Source organism: Anomalospiza imberbis, chromosome 2 (genome assembly GCF_031753505.1).
Source record: "Anomalospiza imberbis isolate Cuckoo-Finch-1a 21T00152 chromosome 2, ASM3175350v1, whole genome shotgun sequence".
Taxonomy (NCBI): Eukaryota; Metazoa; Chordata; class Aves; order Passeriformes; family Viduidae; genus Anomalospiza; species Anomalospiza imberbis.
The window spans coordinates 1,311,045-1,322,193 of record NC_089682.1 but is presented as its reverse complement, the minus strand read 5'-3'; positions in this window follow the sequence as shown (position 1 = coordinate 1,322,193).

The following is an 11,149-nucleotide window of genomic DNA, read 5'->3' as shown; positions in this document are numbered from 1 at the left end:
CCATGGGGTGAGCGGCTCTCGGGTGGGTGTGCCGGGGTGCGGAGGCCCGAAGAGCAGCAGGATGGAGGTAAAGCTGCTTGTCTGGCCTTGGTGCCCGAGTCCTCCCAGCGAGGGAGGTTCTGGACACGCATTTCCCAGCCTGGCACGCGCCCCTGGCCTGGAGCTCACGTGCAGCCGCCAACGTTGGCGACAGAGATCCCTCCAGGTGCGGCACATCGGACAGCAGCGTCCAGCCGGGCTGTGCTGGAAGCTGAACCACTTGCTCCCACTAAAGAAGGAGTTTGAGGGGCCTGGGGTTTGTTTGAACGCTCGTTGTCTTGCCCACAGCAGAGACTTGTCCCTCCCTTCCCTCACACCGATGCCCAACAAGCTGGCTTTGGCACAGCCATTAACACCCAGAAACAATCAAGTTTCTGCCCAAGCTGTTGAAGCCTTCATTGCTCGATCCTGTCCTCAGGAAAGAGGGATGAGAGAGCGGCCCCACCGTGCCCAAGGGGAAGCAGAAAAAGCAGCAGATCTCAAGATTAAACAACTTTAATGACGTACCACTGGAATCCCAGCCCACCCAGAGAGGCCTCAACACCTTCCCTGGGAGCCCCAGCCGTGCGCTTTCCATAGCCAGGGACGTTTGCTTCTGCTCTGCCTGCACAGGGAGGCTGCCACAGTCAGTGCCGCGGATGCTGAGAGCAGGAATGGAATTGGAAAACTCCTCCCAGCGCTTTTCAGCAGGACTTGCGGCTCAGCCAGCCCTGGTACTGCTGTGAGCTTTCCTCATCTCAAGCAGGTGTGAGCTCCCCGTGGCTCCCAACGCATCCTGTGCCCTCCAGGCACGAGGGCTGTGCGAGTCCTGGGAGCTGTTTTGGGTACTGCTACAAGACAAATTGCCTGTGCAGAAGTGTTTACAGGTATTCCCAAGCTCCCACCCCTCCGTGCTCAGGCAGTAATTGCCAGGCAGCTGACAGGGAGAATTTACTGCCTGTTGCTGTTCACAATGCAAACTCTCCCTGGGTTTGCTTCCCTTTACTTTGCTTCCCTGTTTGTTTTCTAATACACTGTTGTCTGGCCTGAGCTTCTTCCTTATTCTGGACATGTGCCTGGCAAGCTCAGGAGGAAATCCAGGTGAGGTGGGAATGCCCAGGTATCCCGGCCGTTCCCACATCAGCCATTCCCACCCTCCAGGTGCTCCTTGCGCAGCCACAGGTGACCCATGATGTTCTCTTTGTCACATTTGGAGCTGTCACATTTCGGCCAGGGGCAGAAAGGAGCAGGGAGAGCTCTAATTCCCGGTTCTTCCAATGCTCTACCTCCTTCAAACACTCCTCTGGCAGAAGAAAAGGAAACGTTCAACCCCTGTCCCCGCCGTCCTCTCAGTTCTGCTTTCAAATGCCAGTATGGGATTCCCAGTAGGATGTAACTTTACAGTCTCTGTTCAGTCTCACTTCTGACTCCATTCCACATGGAATCTCCCTAAATACACATCTGCATGTGGACAACTCCTCCCCTTTTTGGGAATCCCCCCCAGCTGTATTTAAAGCTGTCTCAAGACTCCCCAAACATCAGCCTGAGCCTGAGTCCATTTTTGTCTGTAATGGGATTTGCTCCCAGCAGAAACATTTGATCCTGAGACCTCATAAACCCATTCCCAGGTGGGTGTTTGATATCCTTGGAATGAGATCTGGGTGCTTGAGGGTCTCTCATGCACAGTCAGCAATACAGGTGACTACACCTGTCTGTCACACATGTGTGGGCATCTCATGGAGCATCCCAGAATCCCAGAGTCACCAGGAATGTAGGAAGAGCCCTCCAGGACCATCCAGTGCCCCACCAGCATTGTCCCAAGCCCTGTCCCCAAGGCCACATCCAGACTCCTCCTGAGCACTCCCACAGGCAGTGACTCCAAACCTCCCTGGGCAGCTCATCCAAGGCCTGACCACTCTGCCAGGGAAATTTTCTTTCCCAATCTCCAACCTGAGCCTCCCCTGGTGCAATTTGAGGCCATTTCCTCTCCTCCTTTCCCTTGGGACACGGCAGCAGAGCCCGACCCCCCCTCACTGCCCCTCCTGTCAGGGATTGTGCAGAGCAGTGAGGTCCCCCCTGAGCCTCCATTTCCCAGGCTGAGCCCCCCCAGCTCCCTCAGGAGTTTTCCAGTCCCTTTCCAGCTCCGTTCCCTTCCCTGGACACGTTCCAGCCCGTCCAGCCCTGCTCTGTCCATCCCTTTATGGAAGCTCAGGATGATCCCCAGATCTTTCCCCACCAATCTAAGGTGTCCACCATGTCCGAGCTCCCTTGAATCTCACAAGCTTGGTTTTTCCTCCAAAAGCATCCAAAGACTGTAGGAAATTTAATATTTAAAAGCACAGGGTTAGAGAGGATTGTCTGAACGAGTGGTGACCATGCCCTGAATACTCAGTAAGGCAATAAAAACTCCCCTAACGGGGATTTTATTTACTTTATTTAGGTAATAAGTGTCATGCAAAATGTCCTGACTTTTTCATGCTGCAATTTGGGCAAACCACCCTCTCTGCATCCTGGTGTCTATCCCATCCATCGCTATCCCAAAGAGCAGCACAGAGAGCATGTATGAAATTCCACCCTTAATACATCACCCTTTGTAATAAAGCACAAGATAAAAATATGTCCTCATGCATTCCATATACATATGCCAAGGTTTTCTTTGGGAAAGATGTTGGGAATGTTTGAGGCTTGTAGCAAAGTGGGGATCTGCTCTCAGGGAACAGGGACAGGACAAGGGGAAATATCCTCAAGCTGGGCCAGGGGAGGCTCAGGTTGGACACCAGGAGCAATTTCCCCATGGAAAGGGTGCTCAGGCCTCGGCAGGGGGTCACAGCTTGGACTCGATCATCTGTGAGGGCGTTTCCAACCTCAGTAATTCTGGGATTCCATGAAAAAATGTCCTGCAATATCTCAGAGGCTACTGACAAAGAAGCTGGCCCAGCATGGCAGTTAAGGGTGAAAATGAAAGACAAAAATTGGCACTTCTAGAAGCTCAAAATCACCATTCAGAACTTCTCTAACCACAGCTATTTTTGGTTTTAGCAGTCTCCTGACTAGGCTGTACAAAAGCTCATTTTGCATCAGGGCCTTTCTACGCCACAGAAAGAAAATTCTCTGATTAAAAACTTTAATTTCCACCTATGGCACGTCACTCAATATCAAAATAAAATCAAAATTTATCACAGGTTTCAGACTGGGATGTTGGTTACCTCCAGCCCCAGGTCAGGAGAGATATTTGGAGGTGCTGGTAGGAAACAGGAATTGCCTGTGGAAAGAGGAATTGCCCTGCTGGGTGAGGTTTTGTTTGCCTGGCTATGGGCAGGGGTGTAGGACAGGTGCAGGCCTGTTCTTCCTGCTGTTTCCTCACTTCTCCAAGAGGTTTGCCCATAAACACCACACGCTTCAGGTGGGTTTAGGATTTAGGAGTAGGGTCTAATGAGAGGATGTGAAAGAGAGGGGAAAAGGAAAGGGAGGAGAATAGATGGAAAAAAACTGGGATGAAGAAAGGTTAGATTTGGGGGAGATTAGGACAGGGAAAGATGGGAAGATGAATGAGCTAAAAGAGAACAGGAAGAATCATGGATTTGTGTGTCCAGAGGAGGCTCCAGGATGAGCAGAGGGATGGAGCAGCTCTGCTGGCAGGAAAGGCTGGCACAGCTGGCATTGTTCACCTGCACAGGAGAAGCTTTGGGCTGAGCTCAGTGTGGCCTTGCAGGGCCTGGAGGAGCCCCAGGAAACCTGGAGAGAGACAATTTCCAGGGAATGCAGGGACAGGACACAGGGAATGGCTCCCACTGCCAGAGGGCAGGGCTGGATGGGAGATTGGGAATTGGGAATTGTTCCCTGGCAGGGTGGGCAGGGGCTGGGATGGAATTCCCAGAGCAGCTGGGGCTGCCCCTGGATCCCTGGCAGTGCCCAAGGCCAGGTTGGACACTGGGGCTGGAGCAGCCTGGGACAGTGGGAGGTGTCCCTGCCATGGCAGGGGTGGCACTGGATGGGCTGTGAGGTCCCTCCCAACCCAAACATTCCACGGATCTTGTCGCCTCCCTTTAGGCATTTCCCATTTGGTCACCCCAAAGCTTCTCCTCTCCAGGTGAACAATCCCAGCTCTCCCAGCCTTTCCTCCATCCCTCTGCTCCTCCTGGTGCCTCCTCTGGAATTGCTCCAGCAGCTCCGTGTCCATCTCCCACAATGTGATGCCTGCACACGATGGAAGGAGTTCGGATTCTTTTCGCTGTTTAGTTTTAAAAAGCTGCATAATTGCACACATCCAATCTGCTTTAAATGAGGACTAGGTTGCAAAATCAATACCACATAATGAGGAGCGTTATTTTTCCTTCCTCTCCTCTGCATCTGCATATGCAAAGTAGATAATTGCCCACTTTTCTTCTCCATGGGCTCTGTGCCACATTTATTTTTCAGGGTGGAGCCACTCTGGAGCTGTGTCAGGATGACATAGTGGAGGAGGCTGCTGTCTCCAGAAGTTTTTCCACATTTGTTTCAGCAAACAGAAGATGAGCAGTGAATTTGCAGGGGATTATGTGGAAAAGGATGAGCTCTTGGGTTTACACCAGCTGGGATGCTTCTTAGGAAGGGATTGAATCCCTCCTTCCTTACTTGGGTGGGGCTGCACGAGTCAGTTAAGCCACACTACTTGCAGGTGGCCTTGAATTTCACCCTCCCAGTTTCTGAGTGTCTGAATTGACATTTTGTGGTCTCATTTGCAGAAGTGCTGAATGATCCCAGATGGAATAAATTCAATTGGTGCTACACATGTGAAGTGCTCTGAAAGAGGAATGCAGCAACTTCTTGAAATACTCGCTTCAACTCTTCACTGTCTCAAACTCAGGAACCAGAATCTAAAGAACCTTCAACTGCAGGTAATTCCAGCCCATCCCAAACCCATCACACCCAGAAGGAAACAAAACCTGTTTATGGCTGATGGTTCTTTTCCATGGAAAGGGGAGGAAGGGGCATCTTCCTGCTGTTTATCCTGATATCCAAGAAGTGTCCTGCCCAAAATACTAAACCCAGGATGGCTGGGAAAGTTGTTGTGACTCCCCTGCCCCTCTCACCCTTCTCCTGAGTGTTAATGGCTCTGCCATGTGGGATCAGGAGTCTCCAAAATTCCTGACAGGAGGTCATAGACAGAGGGGTCGGGCCCTGCTCCCAGGGAACAGGAACAGGAGGAGAGGGAATGGCCTCAGGCTGGGCCAGGGCAGGCTCAGCTTGGCCAGCAGCAGGAATTTCCCCATGGAAAGGCTGCTCAGGCCTGGGCAGGGGCTGCCCAGGGAGCTTTGGAGTGCCCATCCCTGCAGGTGTCCCCTGGAGGTGGCACTCAGAGCTCTGGGCTGGGGACAAGGTGGGCATGGATACAGCTGGGACTGCATGGGCTGGGAGGGCTTTTCCAGCCCCAGGAATTCTAGGATTCTGAGAAACACTGTTGTGTGGGTGGTGGGAATGGCTGTGGAGGGATTTGGGGCTCTGGGAGGGCCCAGCTCTTCCAGAGAAAGCTCTGGAACCCAGGGGATTATGGTGTGGCTTGGGAGGTGCAGTCACCAGCGGGGCTCAGCTGGGTTATCCCAAATGCTGAGTGCCAGGAGAGCCTGGGGAAAAAAGAGGGAGAAATTGCTCAACTAAGAAAAGCTTTAAACTGGGAGAGAGGCAGGCCAGTGATAGAGTCCAAAAGTAACTGTAACAAATTTTAATTTACATGGAATACAATAGAAGATTAGAGATATACAAAATGAGATTAGATGGGCTATTGGGCAGGAATTGTTCCCTGGCAGGGTGGGCAGCATTGGCACAGCGTGCCCAGAGCAGCTGGGGCTGCCCCTGGATCCCTGGAAATGTCCCAGCTCAGGTTGGGTGTGTTCCCTGCCCATGACGTGGGGGTGGATGAGCTTGAAGATCCCTCCAACCCAAACCACTCCATCGTTCCCTGATGAGGGAGCAGCAGGCAGAGGGAGACTGGGAGAAGCTGCAGAGCCACTGCAGGCACACCTTTGTTTCCTGCGTCCCATCTTCAGGCCACAACTCGGTTAAATCCCAGTCAGTGGCTCATTAACCCTCCAGTGTGAGCAGGCACTCCAGCAAACTGGGAACAACAATAAATGCAGAAGCCTGTAAGAGTGAAAACAAATAAAATGGATGTAATTAGCAAAGGGAAGAGAAAATTCCAGGTAGGTGTGGCTGTTCTTTAGGAGCTAGAGCAAGAAAATGGTGAGAAACAGAGGTGTTCTTCCTCCAGGATGGCAGGATGGGAGGAGGTGAGACAGGGAATGCCAAAATGATTGATGGCTTTTTCTCCTCACTCCTCAGCAAGGAGAATGAACAATGGTCCATTGAGTAACCACGAAGAACAGAGAGAACAGAGCAGAACACTTCAGCGAGTTGGGGTTTTTCCAGTCAGCCAGACCTGGCAGAAACCAACTGAGAGGATGTGGAGGACTGGCTGAATCCTAGAGGATTGCACAAGGAATCCCTTCCCACACCTGGAAAAGGGAAGAGCAGGGACAGGTGCTGCAGTCACCTGTAAAAAAAAAACAGCTTGGGGAATGTCACAAGACAAAACAGCCTAACTTGAATTCCTGGAAATTTCTGGAAACGAATAATGAAACAAAGTTTTCTTTTGTGCATGGGAAATAATGAAATGATAAGTGGAGGCCAAGAATGATTTGCCAGGAACAAATCCTGCCCAGCCAGGCTCATTTCCTCCCCTGACAAGTAGCAGCTCTTATGGACAATAGATATTGCATATCTTGACTGGAGCGAGGCTTTCAGCACAGCCTCCGCTGAGGGAACTAAAATGAAACCATTGTAAGGTGAACTCAGCTGTTTGAAACATCAAAAACCCTCCAAGAGGGATTGTTGTTGGTGTGGAAAAAGGATGGAAAGCGTTTCTGCAGATTCCCTGCCCAGGGTTTGTGCCGTTCCCTGTTTTCCTTGTGTTTTGGAAGATGAAGGATTGAGTGGGAAAGTTTCAAGGATTATCATCTTGATCCTTGAAGAAATGGTGTGAAAACAGCAGGATTCAGTGCAGGTGTAAACTCAGTTTTAGATAAGAATAAACCCCCCAGTGGAAGGAGTCAACAAGGCAAAAAACCTGGACAAAAATCTGTGGGGATTTTGTAAGAGCTTGAGCTCCCTGGGAATTAACAGCAGTGTGGGAAAGCAAGGATTGTCCTGAAATGTCTAAACAGGCTGGTTGGGATGCGTGGAATAATTCCTGCACTCCCACTCAGCCCTGGGGAGGCCTGAAAGTGAAAAATGAACGATTCACTTTGGTCACTGAACTCGAGAAACCCCAACGTGGTCTCCAACTTCCGCATGAGGCCAATTAGGGAAAGCCCTGAGAGCACAAAAAGGTGCTGAAAGTCTGTAAAAATGCTGACCCTGGAGGGAAATCTCAGAGATCTGGGTTTGGTTGTTTTAATCTAGAGAAAATAGGACAGAGAAGAAACATGATATGAGTCTTCAAATATGTAACAGGTAGGAGGCAGCAGGAAACTCTCAATGCTTGGAGGGGAGCAGGGAGCTTAAACAATATCCAGAATTACAGTTTCTGCTGGATTTAAGGGAAAACTTCCTAGTCAGGGAGTTAAGGAAGCCTTGGAGGGCATTGAGGGCATTAAATGCAGCTGGAAAAAGCACCACAGGTGATTGGTGTGTTGGGGAAGCCCCGAGGGAAGAAGCTTTGAGGCAAATGTACCTAAAAAGCTGCAGAAATGGATTTAAAAGGCTCAGCTGACCTCTGGAGCTGGAGACATCCTGAGGGTGCTGTCCATGGGTGAAGCATCTCTCAGCGCCCATGAAGTTCTTTCCAGCAACCTCAAAGCAGGAAAAAAAGAGAAAAATCAGCTCTAAGATGCAAACACTGAAAGGTTTCTGAGTCCCAGATAATTTCTGGAGGTCTCTTTGTGCCTTCAGTGATTGCAAACAAACACAGACTGTGCCAGAATGGCCGAATTTCTGCTTCAGTGGTTTCCTGCGCAGGTGAGAAAAAGGATGTTAAGCTCTGTTGGTGCCTTGTGCAAAAATAAATAAATAATGAGAGAAAAATAAATAAATAAACCAAGGCAGGCTGCATCCTGTGCATTTCTGGCAAGAGCAGCCTGCAATCCCATCACCTGGGAGACAACCAGGGACTGGCACTGATGCTCTGCCAGGGAACGAGAGGTTTTGTCAGGATCCTGAGGGATGGGTTTCGTTGGGTCCCTCTGCAAACATTTGGGAGGCAACAGAGCCAAGGCAAGGAAAAGCAGCAGAGGTACAAGGAGCTGGGAAGGGGCTGGAGAATTCCTGAGGGAGCTGGGAAGGGGCTGAGCCTGGAGCAAAGGAGGCTCAGGGGGGACCTTGTGGCTCTGCACAGCTCCTGCCAGGAGGGGACAGCCGGGGGGGTCGGGCTGTGCTGCCAGGGAACAGGGACAGGAGGAGAGGGAACGGCCTCAGGCTGGGCCAGGGCAGGCTCAGCTTGGCCAGCAGCAGGAATTTCCCCATGGAAAGGCTGCTCAGGCCTGGGCAGGGGCTGCCCAGGGAGCTTTGGAGTGCCCATCCCTGCAGGTGTCCCCTGGAGGTGGCACTCAGAGCTCTGGGCTGGGGACAAGGTGGGACTGCATGGGCTGGGAGGGCTTTTCCAGCCCCGGGGACTCTGGGATTCTCTGATTCTGGGAAGTTGGCTGAGTTGCCACTGCAGCTCCTTCCAGAGGGCTCTGAGGTCGTGCTGAGCAATCCTCCCAGTGCTGGGGATGTGATAATGGAATTCCTGCAATTCAAATGACGCCTCCCTCAGAAGCCTCTCTCTGCTTTTCCAGCTGTTTGTCCTCTTCTCTGGGCAGGAATTTGCTGCTAATAAATTATCTTGTGCAAATAGAATATCATGAATCAACTGATCCAATTTAATCAAGTTTAAACCTACATTTTCTCTGAGGAATCCCTAGCCCAGATTAATTTAGAGAAGTAATGAGGTTTGATCCCTTCACCCTTAGAAATCACACATGCAAAAGCCATGTTGCTGTTCATAGTGCTGATATCCAGCAGAAATGCTCAGAATGTGGGAAATACATGAGAAAAGCAAAAAAAAAAAAAAATCAAGAAAAACAATTTATCCCTTGTTCCAGTGGAACCCACCTGTCTTCTTCTTCCCTGATCATGGTGGCTCTTCCCAAATTCCAGTTTATTGAAATGGTGAATGTTCAGCCAGGCTCTGTCTCTCCTTTTTTCTTTTTTTTTTTTTTTTTTTACAGAGACAATTTCTGCACCAGGTTTTCCTGGACATCCATTCTTTTTTCCATTCAAAAATTCTTTTCACATTCAAAAAGCGTGTCTGGTCAGAAAAATGCAGATTTCAGGCATTTTTTCAGCATTTTCAGGTCTCGGAAAATCCATCTGGAGTTGTGACTTTGCTCCAGCTCTCATGGAGCTGCTCCCCACCTGCAAGTCCTTCCGTGCTCCAGGCACAGCGAGCCTGGCACTTCCAAGAGTTCATCCCCTGTGCAGGACTTCTGATGTAACAGGAAATGTTTGGATTTCCACTTGAAGACCAATTCCATTTAAAGATTCCATGATCCAGAACACGCTCAAGTGGTTTTGTCCAAGAAATCCCCAGAAAAAAACAAAACGGAACAAAAGAAACCTCCGTAGGTCAGTGTAGAGATGTTGGAAATACTCAATAAATGAGAAATCCTGGAAACACAAAGCTGGAAGAGACCTTCAGGATCATCCAGTCCACCCAGCACCACCCACCTGGAGAAGAGTTGCAGATCCCACATCATTGATTCCACAAGATTCAGGAATTCTCTCTTGGAATGACACAAAGTGGATTCATCAAGCACCTCCTTTGCTGCTGCCAGACAGAGAAAAATCATCCTGGGGCTAACAAAAGGCCTTGCTGTTACTCTTGGTTTCTTCATTACATGGTGACAATTTAAAATTTCAAGTGACAAACGGGATCCCATGTTTTTCCCCAAGTCAGTGGACAGAGCTCACCGGAGTCACACTCCAAAGGAATTTAGTCCTTGCAACAATATATTAAGGAAACTGTGTGGTGCAATGTGAATAATTTCAAATCTTTTGGATGATCCACTTATTCCAACATGTCCAACCTGCAGCAGACGCCACAGAAGCCTCAAACTCAGCTTGTGCTGGTGATTAATGCAGGTGTTAATTCCTCCAGCTAACATTTGTGCAAAGATACTCTGCTTTACAAAGATCAGGAGCTTGCAGGTATTGGATGTCACTGATATCATCGACCTGGGGGATTAAATCACCTGGGAATTCAGGCAGCTTGAAGAATTTAATCACAGTTTTTCTCAAACCATTCCAAATTTTCTGGTAATTTGTGTTCCTGCCTGGATGGGAATTCAGAAGTAAAATATCTTTTTGAGAGTGCTTCAACCCCCCCTACCCCCCTCCCATCCAGGCTTCCGAACTGAAAGTAGCCAGGAGATTTTGCTGAACCCCCCAAAATGTGAAAGATTTGGGGGTTTTGGGGTTCAGGAGTGAGGTCAGAGCTCACCAGGGGCTGCAGCTCCTCCAGAGGGGCCTCACCAGCCTCAGTGCCCTGACGGCACCTGAGCTTTTCCAGGAATTTGCAGAAGCTTCCTCAGGGCAGTTCAGGATGAGCTCTGGCTCATCTGGAAGAGGGAGAAAGCTCCAGCTCAGCCTGGAGTTTTTATTCACTGGGAGGTAACAAAGGAAAACTGCAGGCAGGAAAATCTGAGTGGACAAAAATCAGCTGCACAGAATCACAGAACAATTTGGGTTGGGAGGACCTCAGAGGCCACCCAGTGCCAGCCCTGCCATGGCAGGGACACCTCCCACTGTCCCAGGCTGCTCCAGCCCCAGTGTCCAGCCTGGCCTTGGGCACTGCCAGGGATCCAGGGGCAGCCCCAGCTGCTCTGGGCACCCTGTGCCAGGGCCAGAGGCTCAGCTCTTTCTGCCACACTCCAAATAAAAATTCAGACACCTCTCTGAGGATCTCAACCTTAAAAAAAAAAAAAATATAAACCCAACAATGGAGAGCTCAGAGCCCCTTCCAGGGTCTAAAGGGGCTCCAGGAGAGCTGGAGAGGGACTGGGGACAAGGGATAAAAGGACAGGACACAGGGAATGGCTTCAGAGTAGGATTTGGTGGA